At 42.4% G+C, this 16420-nt stretch overlaps 1 long non-coding RNA gene across 1 annotated transcript in view; it reads right to left on the reverse strand.

The window, feature by feature from the left end:
* Positions 1-326: 326 nt before the first annotated feature.
* The window catches only part of LOC127209779 (uncharacterized), a 182594-nt gene continuing 166500 nt past the window's right edge, over positions 327-16420 (reverse strand). Inside the window, exon 3 of the long non-coding RNA XR_007833247.1 lies at positions 327-393. This is a non-coding gene — a long non-coding RNA (uncharacterized LOC127209779). The remainder of the gene's footprint in view (positions 394-16420) is intronic.

Genomic DNA, 16420 nt, shown 5'->3' on the forward strand with positions numbered 1-16420 from the left:
CTGCCTTTATTAAGATGGAATAATATTCCACCACGTGTGTATATGATAATTCATTTATCCATTCATCACTTAATAGAATTCAAGTTGTTTTTCCCTTACTGACTTGTTTTTAAGCTCATTCATTCATTTACTTACTTACTTACTTACTTACTTGTTTGCTTATTTTGGTTTTTCAAGGCAGTGTTTCCCAGTATATCCCCGGATGTCCTAGAACTAACTCTGTAAACCAGAGTGGATTGCTTATTTATTTTAGAGGAAGAATCTAACAGAGCCAAGGCCGGACTGGAACTGGAACTGAGGGTGACAGTGAACTTCTGATCTTCCTGATTCCACCTCCTGCGTGCTGGACTTTCATGGCTGTGCCAGGACACTTGATCTGTGTAGTGCTAGGGACTAATTCCAGGGTACTGTACAAGCCACGCAAGCACTTCATCAATGGAACAACATACCCATTCCCACCCCCACCCCCCTCAATTCCTACCCCACAACTTTTTGAAAAGCTATCTCACCAAGATGGTGGGAATTTTCATTTTAGAAACAAATACAAACATGGAAACATGAATAGAAGTGAACTAACTACAGGAGCAGAGAAGATGAGTGTAACCATACATATGAAAAGTACAAATACAATGGCGCCTTCCAAAATAACCTAGATTTCTTCCCAGTGCAGCTGAACACTCCCTCATTTAAAAAAATAAAAAATTCCACCACTCAATACCAGGCAGGGAAAAGAATAAAGAGAGGGCTCTGTGCATTATTAGTGAAGGCACCAAATTACAGACTTTTTTTTTTTTTTAAGCAAACCAATTTTATTACTTTCAACCTATGAGAAGGTAACGAACTGCCAAAGGAGCCCTTAGGCTCATATTTTAATGAACACAGGAGGATCGTATATAATTACCATATCAAGTGCTCCTATGGAAATGGAGGCTTCTGAAGTACTTAAGGACACTTACACACAGTTTACACTGAGGATTTTTAACACCCAACCACCAGCTCCGCCAGGACGATATTACCTAGCTATTAATTTGCAGCTCTGGAGAAAGGCTTGCTGAGAGAAGAGCATATTTAGGCCAACATTGGGAATTAACGAATTTTATTATATTCTAATTTACAATGAAATTCTACAGTCTCAACAAATTGATGAGGAAAACTAAAAACCTCTGAGGGAAAGACTGAGCAGATTATGATGTGTGAGTTTTCTGGGTGTAGATAATCATAAGTTTATTTGCGTGTCACAAAACTAGTAGGAGAAAAAAAAAAAGAAAATATTTTCCATGACCCAATATAAGCTTATGGGAAATGCAAAAGTCACAACATGACTAAATTCAGTGTCATAAGAAAGGGTGATCAAAGACAAAGGCAAGCTACACAATAGAGTTATCAAAACGAACAAACAAACAATAGAGAACCCAAAGAGAGACACTGTTCCATGCTGGAAGGCTGTCTACTCTTCACTTCCAGTGCTTACCTTCAAAGGTACAATAAGAAAGAAATGTCTGCAGATGACTCACCAAATGATCGCAGAGAAGCAAGTCATCCTTTCCCTTTCATTTGTTCTCCCTGAACATTTCTAAACTGACAACTGCTAAAATTCATCAAGACCATTACTTCCCACCTGGGTTTGGCATCCTTCAAAGAGAGGGGAAGCATTCTTTTTATGCCTCATGAATATTCAGCAGAGATGCAAACCAGCCAGCAGTGAAAATAAGCGCAGTGATCTCTGGGAAGCTGCAGCTCTGCCTTATGGGTTTGGCCATTTTGCATCTTAAGAAGTCAATCTGGGGGTTGGTGCCTGAATGCCTTTAATCCTGGCACTCAGGAGGCAGAGGCAGGTGGATCACTGTGAGTTCGAGACCAGCCTGGTCCATAAAGCGTGTCCAGGAGAGCCAAGAATACACAGAGAAACCCTATCCCAAAAAAACAAGATAAAACAAGAAGTCTGTGACATTGTAACAGTGTTGACTAGGGAACAGGTGAAGTTCACAATTGTTTAAAACTCATCTGTTCTCATATCCTATGGTTCCATTTCTAAAGCTATGAGGAGTCAAAGCGCTTGGTTTTCAAGCAGCTTAGTTTCCATAGCCATGGCAGCTTTGGTATTCTCAGAGGATGCTGGAGTCTGAGGAGAAAGATCAATGTATGGCTATGGAGTATAGGGAGCGTATGTGGCCAGGGGGAAAAGATGAAGCAAGAGCTAACAAATTGCTCTTTGTTAGCTTTTATTCCCCATTTTTGGTTATTAGAAGCCAAAAATAATGCATACCAATGTTCTCAGAGACACCGATTATTCTAGTTAATGAAATAAGTAGTAAATACCTTTTAATTAATCGAAGACCCATTAGTAACCAGTACCTATGATTCTCTCACAGGATTGGAGTCACTTCTGACAGTTGTCACCCACCTTCAGAGGCCTTATTCTCCATAGGAAATGATACTGAGCACCTACCTCTGAGCACAGTCCTTCCTGCCTTAGAGTCACTGCCTCCCAACTTCTTTCAAATCCGAGTAGAAGATACAACATCCTTATGATTGTCAACATTTGATGGGGAAAGTGTTGGCTACACCATGAACTCTAGGTGTCTTGACCTAGCCAGCAAATGCATTAGGGAGAAACCCAGCCCTGGGCAAAAGGAACGTCTGCCTGCTTCACCTGAGCTATGATGTTTTCTCATCCTACAGTCTTTCCAGGTTCTCATCATCCTGATTAACACTCCTTTTTTTTTTTTTTTTTTTTTTTTTTACTCCTGAAAAAACACTAGCTCCCCTCTATACCAATTTAGATATCCTCTCCCCTTGGAGGCCTCTTCACAGCCAGATGTTACCCAGGCCTCTTTGGGGTTCTTTGGGAAATTGTGCTGCGTCCCCCATATACTGAGCAGTGGTAGAGATTTCTCTTCTGCCCCAGAGGGAATCTTATTTTGCACACTTCTGTCACAACATAGGATACAGCACACTGTGCTCAATAAATGATTGACCCTCACTTTTCCACACGAGTCCTCTGCTCTGTGCTGGCAAAGCCCTGACACCTCCTTAGTTCATGCCCACCCTGAATCACCTCCTAAAGCTCAGAAACCCTCTCCTTGTCCTCGTCAGCATTTCCAGTCCACTGCCAGTGCTATACCTTCCTTGCTATACACAGAGGATGTTAGGGAAAGCAGACGGATGCTTTCATAAATTATATTTTTGAGAGTTTACAATGTAGCTTACAAGGAACAACTAGCATTCCCATTTCTATAGCAAAATACGCAACCAAAGGCAACTTAAGTCAAGAAAGGTTTATTTTGGCCTACAGTTCAAGGAGGCAGCTGGTCACATTGCATCTGAAGTCACATAAAGAGTGAACAGGACATAGACTTAGATGATCAAACCTCAAGGCCAAATTCCAGTGACCCCCTTCCTCCAGTGAGGTTCTACTTCCTAAAGGTTCTATTGCCTTCCCAAACAGAGCCAGACAGCCCATGCGAGCAAGAGTCCAAGCACACATGCCTGTGGAAGCATTTCGCACTCAAACACTACAATTCAGGCTCAAACCGCTCTAGTTCCGACAGCAAAGCCCACCTGTTCTTGCTTTCCAACTGATGGGATTCCGCATTTACTTCTAGTGTGGATCTAGAACTTTCTGTTATGACCTGCTGAAGTCCTGAGGGGGTAAATGAGTCCATACTTAGACATCGTTCCTTGATTCTCATTTATTTGCTCAACTAGAACATTCTGAACATCTTTCCAAGGGTGCTTATGGGGGGAACTGCCCACCAATGATTTGATCTCCATGTCCTTCCTCAAAGCAAGGTTCCTAAAGCCTACATAATCACATACCATTCGGATTCAGGACTCAGTGGGAGGCAACACACATTTTTAGCTCATAAGTGGAGATCAAGGCTATATGTAGTCAAAGTGTAGAGATTATATACTAAATATAGACCAAGGAGAATCTATGTGGTATAATTATGGATTTCTAAGTTTTGATCTCCTAGCCACAAGAAGTGAGGAATCTATTCAGAGCAGGAGCTTCCTTAGCAAATGGTCTGCATTCCCCCCTCCCACCTGAATCACTACTTTTCCTTTAAATAGATTGCGTTCTGCCTGAGACAATTCTCAATTCTTATCATTTCTCTCCATGTTTTTCTATTAAGGATGTCTATTTGGCTATATGTATATTTTTCTCCCACAAATGGTGCCTCCAATGGAGGCAGTATTGGTGTTTCCCAAACATCCAAAGCTTTAAATGTGACGTGTCTGTACACCTGGCACCTGAGTTAGTTCTCAACAGCCCTCAGCAATGGAAACCAAAGAAAACTGCAAAAGGCAGGTTCATTTTCTTTTCTTCTTTTGGAGGAGCAGTTTCAGACACTGAAAAGTACAACTTAATGGGGGAGGGGTTCTCAAACCCATCGGGATCCTGTTGGCCTGAGCAGGAGGAAAAGAGGTCTGTAAACTCCAGCCCCATCCGACAGGGAGCACTTGATGAGAAGGCCCTAATGCAACATCCGGCTTTTGTTCGTGTCTATAAGCATCCTTTAGGAAAAAAGGGATCCCGAGTACATGGGGAGGAAGCTGCTAAACTCTGATTTCTAATTAGTTCCTTCACATCACTGGAGGAAAAGGAAAATGGGTCCAGCTACTGTTTCCTTAGACTTTGGTACTGCTTTATCTGAGGATGAGGCGTGAACACAGCCTCCTAAGAGCTGTGTAGTGTACTGAGGTTCAAAAGTTCAGCAATATCTGGACAAAGGGTAGCCCTCTCCTTGGGAAGGGACAGTCTGGAGACTGCAGATGGGGCTGTGGGAATTGAATCCTGCTCCACCCACACCCACCATCTGCAAAAGCTTGGGACTTTGCAAAGGCTCTGACCTTCAGGCCCAGAGTCTTTACTCAAACTGCACCTGCCTGGGATTAGGTTTCCTGCCACTGAATGATGGCTTCTTTCATTTAGTCTACAAACAGCTGTCACATGATCAAGTGGGAGCCAGGCACAGAGAGCCAGACAGCCCCTTGCAAAACAGCCGAGCGGGACAACGATTTGGGTGATTCATCTTCAAACCCCTATTCCTGAAATGCTTTTGTGTGTGGCTATCACTTCTTGTTTCAGCTCACAGATAATTACAGCCTGCCAGAGCTCTAACCTGAAAAAGAGACCCTCCCCATGACTCATTAGAGTGCCTACGGATGAATGAAACTCATTGTCTCCCCCTTTTCCCTTTGACCCCAGAGATTGCTAAATCTATGGTTTCTAACCTTGTGAAAACGAGGGGAAACTTGAAAGGGAATCCAGCGGCTCCCTGGAACACGAGCCATGGCTGCATCGCTGAGATCGGCTGCACCTGCTGGCGGGACATTTTGCTAATTCAAGTGATGTGCCTGCACGGTGTGGAAAACAACCCCGGACAGCCATTTCATCAGCGAGTGAAGAGACTCCCGAAGACATTTCACTGAAGCCATGGCTCACCCGAGGATGGTGGGGGCTCACAAGACATTTGGTTATATATTATGAGATTGAGCCCAACAGTCTTAGGCATACAGAGAAGTGCATTATTATGGTCACTCACAAGCAAAGTGAAATATGACAGAAAAGCCAAGTCCATCTATTCAAGCAAATTCTATAACTAAAAGACAGTTCTGTATTCAACCGAAAGAACTGTAGCTATACACAAGTCTTCCTAGTGGTTCATGGAAACAGTTATAAATATAAAGGTGGAACCAGTAGGGATGAAGGACTATCCCAAACCTTCAGACATCTGAACTCAGTTCAGCATTCAGAGAAATGCCAGTAGCTTCCCCCCTGACACCATCACTCGCAAGTAACCAGAATACTATTGGGGTTTTTCCATACTCCACGGGACATGACACAAGTGTGTTCCTCCTACTCAGACATGTACTTGTGAGTTAATATACCAGGATCAGCACTCACTAGGTGCAAAGACAGACTGACTGATACCACCCAGGTACCAGAGTTAGAGAAAGAAAATTAGGATTTAAGAAATTAATGTCAAAGGGCGAGGGAGATGGCTCAGTCGGTAAAGTGCTTGATGTGTCCACATGAAGACCTGATTTTGGATTGCCGGGCACCTATATACAATACCAAGCACAGAAGTATGCTACTGCTGTAATCCCATTGCTGGGGAAGGAGAAACAATAAGAAACCTGTCATTTGGTGATGAGGAAGCTTAGCCAAATCATAGTGTTTCAGGTTTAGTGAGAGACTATAAAATAAATAAATAAATACATACATACATACATACATACATACATACATACATACATACATACATACATAAATACATAAATAAATAAAATGAAGATTGATAAAGACACCCATGTCTACATTTGGCCCACACACGTACACACTAATATGCATATGTGCATATCACACACACACACACATACCCTCACACACACACACACACACACACACACACACACACACACACACACACATATTTTTTTTAAAGACACCTTCCATTATCCATCCCTTGTTTTAAATCCTGAAAGTGCCCACGTTGGCTCTCGGCACACTCAGGCCTGGCAAGGCTGACAGGAAGGAATTCCTACCCTCCGAATTAGCACTTAGTGTCTGCAAATGTCAACTGTGGTGCCCAGGTGTTACAGAGCTTCTGCCTTCCTCTTAAGCAACAAGACGAGACAGACTGAATGCCTGTGGGTGATTACAGCAGTGCGCAAGTGAAGGCCAAAATGACAGAGCACATGAGAAATATAATAATTCTTTCAAAATGTCCTAACTGAAGTGCCTCCTTTTAGATGACAAAATGGATTTCATACATTTCAGTTTTTTTTTAAAGGGGGGGGGGTGTGGAGAGGGGGAACAGGCAGATCAGTTTATTTTCTGAGCCCAGCATTAATGACAAGATGACATCACCAGCAGCCAATCAGAAAGCTCTCTAGTGTCTGGTGTTCTAACACCATTTCATATTTATGGATAAGCACCAGAAGGGTGTCAACCCAGAGCTGTGTTCCCCTCCCTACTCACTTCTAAATAAAGTGCATGCTTTCATTCAGCAGCCAAATTGAAAAGTTTTTTTTTTTTTTAAGGGGATGGAGAAGGGAGGCTCAGAGAGGCTCTTCCTCCTCCTCACAGACTGTTTTCTGACAATGCTGAGCACTAAGTAAGTACAGGGCTGGGAGCCATTCCGGGAGAATGGCTAGGCCCTGTCTCACCTACTGCTGTCTGCAAGGCTTCCAATGCCCTTCAGAGCATCTGCACAGTTCTTCACCAACAGCCTAAGTTTCATTGGCAAAGCTCTAAGCACTGAAGAAAGGGAGGGAGCTACGCACAAAAGAAGAGCCTGGAGACACCTTACATAAGACATGGATGGTACTGACCACTGGATTTTAAATTATTATCTGGTTCCCACTACATTTCCTAACCTCTGAAGTAGGTTAGAAGAAAAGTTAACCCTGTCCTAGTTAATCCCAAGTCAGGTCCAGACTGACAGCATAGTAAGTAGCTCAACCTATCATTCCACCAGATCTGTGAAGACCAGGGTTTATCTGTGAACCCAGGGAGCAGGGCAATCCAACACAACCTTCAGATGCCTGATGGTGGCTAACCCCTAAACTGGAGCCCACTGGGTGGGGGATGGGGGTGGCAAGAGCATGTCTATTCAAAGTAACAATCGATGTCAACAGAAGTGGAGAATGCATTTCAGATCCCCAGACCGCATGAGAAAAGGGGTTTAAGCGTAGCATCCACGAAAACTCTTGCTCAAAGTCACTTTCCATCCTTCGCTCATATTCCCCTGAACCCCAGGGTGTTTGTCCGCATCCCCAAACAGCTGAGGTCATATCAGAGTTTCAGATCAAGCTCAAAAGTTAGAATTATGACAAGTAATAAAGACACTTGGCCACACAGCACAGGTGGCAGGATTTGGTCTGCTGGCCCACCGCCAGGGCTGATGGAGCTTGAGGTGGTGTTCTCTTCCCACAGCCTGAATGATGCATAAGGAGAAAAAGCTAATAATCTACTAAGAGCAAATTTAACTACTCCAAGCTCCCAGTACTCTGCCACTGACCAGTCTACTCCACACCTACCTTGATGCCAGAAGCATCCAAATGAAATGACTGTAGCCTGGCTCTTTTCATAATTAATCTGTTTCAAAGGTAAAAACTGATAAGTAGATTCAAAGCAGGAGTAGAAGAAGGCTCTTCACTGTTTGTGAGTTCTAAATAATTCATTAAGAAAATCTAATTTCTCTCATATCCACTCTGGCAAACCAGAGGGTAAGAGCCCCCTGCCACATTTCAGAGTTTCTACACAAGCCATGCATGCTGCAACCCCATACAAACCTAAAGGTTCACCATACAACAAAGAGATGCTTGGGTGTAAAGAAGAAAAGACTCTGACCAGTGACCTCTAAATCCTTGGGTCATCAGGGACAAAAGTGGGGGAGGGCGATTATTGTTGTGCCTCTTAAGACAATTCATTTTAACAAGGCACAGTGGGGGACAGGCTCTTCCTGACCCACGTGCTGCAAGCAATGGGGGCTGTCATTTTGAAAGTTATAAAAATTCACATCAAAGACAAAATAAAAAGCCAGACATGAAAATCAACTGCACACTCAACAAAAAGGAACAAATTAAAATGCAGTATGCTGAAATCATAAATCCAAAAATAAATATGTAGACAAGAGCTTGGAAAAGCCAATCTTCCCAATACGCTTTCCCAATGCAAACGGAACCTTTTCCAAAAGCTACCTATTAGAAGGCCTTGTTATTACTCGGCTAATCTCAGCGCTCCGTGCTAGCTGGCAGAAGGGGAAACTAATTTGGATCATCCAAAAATCATTTACATTTGGTTTTAGTTGCGTTATACGGGGGTGGTAAGTTGGCTACACATTTCCCTCCCTAATTAAGTTGAGTTTAGAATAATTTTGAATTTTATATTCCCTCAGCACAAGCCAACTAAGAACTGCAGACAAAGGCTGGCTGGCAAGGGAAGAAAGCCAACCATGGATTTCATTTTTTTTTTTTTTTTAATTGTCATAGATAAGTTATTCACACACAGCTAATCATGGTGACAGAATTAGCCGTAGCCCAGGGTATAAGGGCTGTAGGCATCCAGTGACATCCAGTACACGCAAGGGAGGGGTGACCAGATTTGGCCAAGTGTGATATGGATAAGTGGAGGACCCTAAGTCAAAAAGATCTGCTTTTCTCATTAGCACCCCCTTTCTCCAGATCCCACACGCATATCCTCATCCTTGCCCTAGTCTACCAAAGAGAGTATGTTGTATGCCAATTCTGATTCCAGACACCATGGGCTTACCACATCAAAATCAAAAACGCTGCTAGAATCCCTGCCTAGTGATTGACTAGGCACAGGTACCCCAGGGCTCGCATGACTTATAAAGCACTGACACATGCCACTGTCTGTGTTTATGTGCTCAGGGATGTGCTTGCTTTGCTGCCTCTATTATGCCTTGGTCCTACTGTGCAGTTGGTATATAAGTATATAGTGATTTTCTACTTTTTTTTTTTTAGTCTCATGTAACCTTTATCTTTTCGCTGTTTTCCTTCTCTCTCTCTCTCTCTCTCTCATCATTTGTGCTCTTATTCTTTATTTGTTTATGTGTATGAGTGGGCTGTGCATATTAGTGGGCACACTCATGCCTGTTCCCCATGGAGATCAGAAGAAGGCATTACTAGAATGCCTGAGCTAGTTGTGAACCACCATGTAAATTCTGGGAATCAAACTCAGATCCTCTCCAAGAGTACCAAGTGTTCTTAATCTCTGTGCCATTCCTCCAGCCCTTTTCTTTTTTTTTTAAGACGGGGTCTCATGTAGCCCAGGCTAGCCTTGAAGTTGCTCTGTTTGGGAGGATGATGCTGAACTCCTAACTTTCCTGCTACTGCTTCCCAAGTGCTATGATTATAAGGATACAGCACTATGGCCAGCTTCCTGCTTCATTTTCTTGCTATGTGATCTGTGTGAGAAATGCATAAACACTATTCTGAAACTCATGATAAATTAATTGATTGATTGATTGATTGATTGACTGATTGATTTGGAGGACATTTATGTGACCATAAAGGGACTTCTCAAAACATGAGACCACCATCATTAGCTACAACTATAGGCCTCCCTCAGTGTTCCCATCCCAGCCCCAAATTGAGGAATTTCTTGTAGCCACCACCATTAGAAAACTAATTCAGTTTGAGACAAATACATGGATTAGTCAAATATGTATGCTATCTTTGTTATTCATTTGATGAATACAAGAAAAATAGTTAAAACTTAAAAAAAAAAAAGTTTAATGTAAAAGACATTCCTTTGGATACTCAGCTATGCAATTGTGTTGGGAGGGTGAGAATATTAGAGATACACACTTAAATTTGACTTTTATTTATTTATTTATCTATTTATCTATTTATTTATTTTCCGCAGGCAGCAGATCACATGACCGTCATAACTCCTAGGAAAGTTAAGCTATAGATTTAACTGTAAGGATAGAGAAAAACCAATGTTACAGAATTGGGGAGGGGGATACAACTACCCCATCACCTTCTATTTCTGAGCCACTTCCCCTAGTTTGCCAAGAGGCCACTCTATCATTGTCCCTCAGACAAACAATGGGACTGGATCCATTTGCAAAGAGAATGAGCTTCACCCAGCATCCAGCATCCTGTCCCCCCAAACAGGAAGTGAGTCACAGAGCAGAGGAAGTACCCTATCATTTCAAAGGAAAAAGACACAGAACTTCAGTCGACTTCTTACTCTGAAACAATACACTCCACACTAAAGCTATCTTTTCTGTTTATAATGACCTGTGTCATTGTTATAAACATTTAATCTAAACGCTTTTCCTGTCCTGCAATTTGATTTGATTTTCAGGTAAACAAGGTCTCCTAATGGGAGTAGCAGATTCCTAGTCATATTTTCTCTGTGGCATTCCCAGTCAACAATCCTTATCAGCAGGTTATCAATGCAGTAAAGATTAGAGGAGGGTGTGGTTAAATCAACTTAATGAGCCATGCTTTTCACACACAGATAGGGAAAAACAAGGGAGTGAATAGAATGTTATTCATCCTTGAAAAAGAAGATCCTGTGGTTTGCAACAATGTAGATGAACTCGATCATGCTACACTAAGTGGATGAACCAGGCACAGGAAACATGCTACATGATCCCATTTTTATGAGGACTTAGAAACAACCAAACCCACAGAATCAGACAGCAGAACCTGAGTACCAGAATAGTGCTGGGAGGAGATGCAAAGAGGCCAGACAAAGGATGCACGATCTGTCTCCTTCTATGGGATGCAGAGATGCTAAAACAAAACAAACAAACAAAGAGGAGTCTTTAGTTAATACTGTAGGGAATAAAATCTGGAAAACTAGGGCCTGCAGTTAATATTCTAGTGTTTCAAAAAGGTAGAGATAAATACCTGCACGACAAAAGAAACAGTTCTTTTTTTAAGACAAAAAGCAAAAGACATTTCAGAAGTAACTTTAGAAGTGATGGATAAGGTTGCCTTCACTCATTGGCACCAATTCAAGAACAACACAGATACATTCATGCTTAGCTTCATGCTAAGATCATGTGTCTTTAGGGTGCATGGCAGTAGACAACAGTCAATGGATTCATCATACCATATACAAGTAGATACAGTATACTTAAGTACAACTTTTATAAGTCAATCATGGCTTAATAAAATGGTAAAATTGAGTACAAAAAAAGACTAGGTGTGCAATGATAAAGGTAAGTTGTCAATATGAGTCCTTTTGGTTTCCTTTTTTTTTTTCCAGATCTAGTGCTGGGAATCTCCTGAAATGTACCTTTAGGTTCCAAAGTTCAATGACATAAATCTTTGTTTCTCTGTTTTCTAGGCTCTTCAGTTCACATTTACCTAACCCTACATAAACTAGCTAATTTAGAAAGATAGAATATGAATTGTATAGTAGAAGAAGAAGAAGAGGAGGAGGAGGAGGGGGAGGAGGGGGGTGGAAGAGGAGGAGGAGGCAGAGGAGGAGGATGGAGGAAAAGAGCTGCAGCTCAATTAGGTAGAGTACCTGCCTAGCATGCCCAAAGCCCAGATCTTCGGCAGCTGTGTACCTGCCATCCTGTCACTCCAGAAGAAGAAGAAGGGCATCAGAAGTTCAAAGTCTAGACTGAGCAAATGGTTCAGTGGGAAAAGTGCTTGTTGTGCAAGTATGAAGATCCAAGTTCAAGTCCCCAGAATCCAAGTACAGCTGAGAGCTACAGCATGCACCTCTAATCTAGGTGCCCATAAGACAAGAGTGGAAGTGCAGACATGAGAATGCCTCAAAGGTCATGGACCAGGCAACCCAGCATACAAAGCAGCTAACAGCAGCAAAAGGATCCTGGCCCAAACAAACAAGGTGGAAAAAGAATCAGCAGCCAGAGTCTCCTCTGACATCTACATACATGCTGTGACACGCAAGGGAACCACACTCAGACAGGAACATATACATGTGTACACCTACATACAAGAAATTCAAAGTTATTTTTGGCTAAACAGGGAGTTTCAAGATCAGCCTGAGCTACAGGATAAGTGATCTAATGAATGAAAAATAGATGATTGATGATAGATAGACAGACAGACAGATAAAAATGTGCTGAAAACCATTCTTACCCCAAGCATGTAATCTTGACAGTCATCCCCTTCAAGAATCTGGGAGGCCAGCCATAGTGTTCATTCACTTAACTGCTCTATATGTGTCAATGCTTAAAATTATCTACTGTTTTGTGAGGGAGGAGGGGAAGTAGCGCATATCTCCCCAGCTTACAAACTGCCCCATAGGAAATGAGCGGCTGAAGCTGGCAGTGGTGGCATACGCCTTTAATCCCAGCACTCAGGAGGCAGAGGCAGGCAGATCTCCGAGTCTGAGTGCCAGGACATCCAAGGCGACAAAGAGAAACCTTTTCTCAAACAAACAAACAAAAACAAAACCAGGAATGAAAGAAAGGAAGAGGAGGGAGGGGGGAGAAGAGAGGAAGGAAAAGAAAGAGAAAAAGAGAATGAGCAGCTGAATGTATGAAATACAGTTCTTCCAATCACTTGCCTATCCTAATAGTATGAAAACGCAAAGGCAAGCTCACAGCTGCAATGAAAGGAGCTCGCATCCTATCAGCAATGCTTTGCTACCCTTGGTCATGGTGTGGACTGTAATGTCTCACACAGCTTGTGTGTGCTGAAAACTCAACGACTGGATGCTGCTGCTCCTAGTACATTCAGGGAATGTTACTCAGGGAAAGATGCTGCTGTAGACCACTGGGGGCGTGGGGTGCTCAGAGTGTCCTTGGCCATGCCTTCTTTCTTTTCTTGTCCTTCTTCTGCTTCTCCTTTCCTTCCCCCCTCCATGCCCCTCTCTTTTTCCTAGCTGCCATGATTACCAACATGAAACCACAACTGCAAAATCCCATACCATAACTGCTTCATGCACAAAATTATTGAAAATGTTACTTAAAATATTTTTGGTTATATGACCTAAGGCCCATATTGGAGAGGAAGCAAATTTAGTTTTCAAACTTGAGTCCATCCCTAAAATATCTCATTATGCTTAGGAAAACATTGCAAACATGGAGCCAGTAAGATGACTCAGTAGGCACGGTGCTGGCTGCCAAGCATGATGACCTGAGTTCAATCAACAGGGTTCTGTTGGTAGAAGGACAAAATCAACTCATACACATTTGAATGCCTACACATGCACAAAACAAATAAACAAATAAGTAAGTAAAAACACTCCCACCATGATGTTTGGCTTGCTATGGGTCCAAAGCAATGCAGCCAGTGACTACAGAGTGCAACTATCAGCCAAAATCAGTTTTTCCTCCTTCTAACCTATTTCAAGTATTTTATCGCAGCCATGGAATACTAACACATACCCTGAATATATTGACACTCTTCTTCTTCAAAAAAAATTTATTTATTCATTATTATGTATACAGTGTTCTATCTCTATGTACACCTGCAGGACAGAAGAGGGCATCAGATCACATTATAGGCAGTTGTAAGCCACCATGTGGTTGTGGGAATTGAACTCAGAACCTTTGGAAGAGCAGGCAACACTCTTTTATTTTTTAATTGTTTCTTTCTTTTTTTTTTCCTTTTTTTATTATTAATTTATTCATATTACATCTCAGTTGTTAGCCCGTCCCTTGTATCCTCCCATTCCTCCCTCCTTCCTGCTTTCCCCCCTATTCCCCTCCCCTATGTCTGTGACTGAGGGGGACCTCCTCCCCCTGTATATGCTCATAGGGTATCGAGTCTCTTCTTGGTGACCTATTATCCTTCCTCTGAGTGCCACCAGGCGTCCCCATCCAAGGGACATGGTCAAATATGGGGCACCAGAGTTTGTGTGAAAGTCAGATCTCCTTCTCCACTTAACGGTGGAGAATGTCCTGTCCATCAGCTAGTCTGGGTAGGGGTTCAAAGTTTACTGCCTATATTTTACTTGGCTGGTGCCATAGTTTGAGGAGGACCCCAGGGCCCAGACCCGGCAGGCAGCACTCTTAACCTCTAAGCCATCTCTCCAGCCCTTGACCCTCTTCTTAAAGTCAGGACTGCATTTTGAATACTAAGGGGAAACCCAGACTAAAAAACAGATTGAGGCCAATCAATGACATGTTCTCACAGGCCTGAGCAGTATGCCTTGAACAACCATGCTGAAGGAAATGGGTGGTTAGAACACAGAGAGTATCTTCCAGCTAGCTAGACCCCATGGACTGGAATCAGAAGGAGACCTACATTTTTATAATCCAGGAATTCTTAGAAATGTTGTGGCCTGAACAAGGCAACTTGGTATGTGATTAGTGCATTGCTGACATACCTTCAGCCAGATTGTAAACACACAAAAGGCATATGTCTATGTTTATATCAATATCTAAATAGCATGAGTTGGCATTCCTTATCCAAAGGGACAAGAACCAGAAGTCTTCCTAATTTTGGAATATCTAAATATACACAGTCACATCTTAGGGAGAGGACCAACACGCAAACACTAAACAAATTTATTTTTCACAGACATTTTATATGTGCACCCTATAGACCATTTTATGCAAACATATTTAATAATTTTGTACATGAAACAAAGATTCATGGCATGGAATTTTCCACTATTGGCTTCATAGTGGTGCTGAACCTGTTTAGACTTTGTGGTATTTCAAGTCTTAGATTTTCAGGTTAACAATCCAACATGTATGTGTCAAATCAGTACCCACAAATTTGAGTCTTTCCAACTCAGATAGTGTAATGTATAAGTGCTAAAACTGAGCTACAGTATTTTCCAGCACATAAGATGACTTTTTAACCCCACAAAATCCATGCCAAAATCAGGAGTCATCTTATACACTAGGTATTTACCTACGCTTGCTTCCCCTTGCTTCATATATCTGGCGCATATAGTAGTGGGGGGGCGGTGCTGAGGCCGATTCCTGCTCTGTGCAGGGAGTATGAAGAAGGGAGAAGCAAGCTACACACATCTTCCTGTACCTCGAGGAGGAGAACATGAGGGTGAATTGGTTCTCCACCAGAACCCGCCCATTTGAATTGGAGGGCTATGCATCTTCAGGTTGAGTGTGGCACGTGCCTTAAAGGGGCCATGTAGGCTGGCCCTGGCTGTCTGCCAGCATTTAATGAAGTGTTTCACTGTCCTCACCCTGCCTGCAAATAGACACATGCCCGAGTCTGCTGCACAGGGTGTGCATTGAAAGAGGGGGTCGTCTTATACAGCAAGTATATTCCAAACTTTATATTTTAACTGGAAAAGCTGGGGGTCATCTTATATGTCAGAAAATACGGTAGTCACTTGCTACTTGGTAGATTCTCTATGAGGAGTTACAGAGCCTGTGTTATTTGGACCTATGTTAGGATGAAATTAAGCTTCACTTCCAACTTGATTAGATTTATGATCACAATGGAAACACACTTCTGGGTGTGTCTGTGTAAGCAACTCATGACAAGTTTAACTCAGCAAGGAAGACTCAACCTTAAGTTGGACTGCAGTACTCCATGGGCTCAGATTCTGCCTGGAGGAAAGATGGAGAGCTGAGCCCCAGTATTTATCACTCTGTGTTCATGTGACAGCTACCTCATGTCCCTGCCACCTTTCCCTCCATGTGGACTTTATTCTCAAACTGTGAGACAAGTTGTGTTTGTCAGGAGTTTTTGTCACAGCCATGAGACAAATAACTAATACAAGAAGAAAGGAGAAGGGATAATACACACAGAAGATGTGGTAATGATTAATATTAAAGTAATGAGCGTTGAAGAAGAAAAGGGAAGAAGAAAATGGAAACATGGAAAAGAATGACTAAGAGGGACAGATACTGTCCTCACAATGCAGCTTGCTTTCCATTTGCCCGTGGACTAAGTAATTTGGGGGACATAGAAATGGGGTGCTTAAGAAGCCAGAGCCATGGATTCATCCATTCATGCATCATGC

This window comes from Acomys russatus, chromosome 3 (assembly GCF_903995435.1).
Source record: "Acomys russatus chromosome 3, mAcoRus1.1, whole genome shotgun sequence".
NCBI lineage: Eukaryota > Metazoa > Chordata > Mammalia > Rodentia > Muridae > Acomys > Acomys russatus.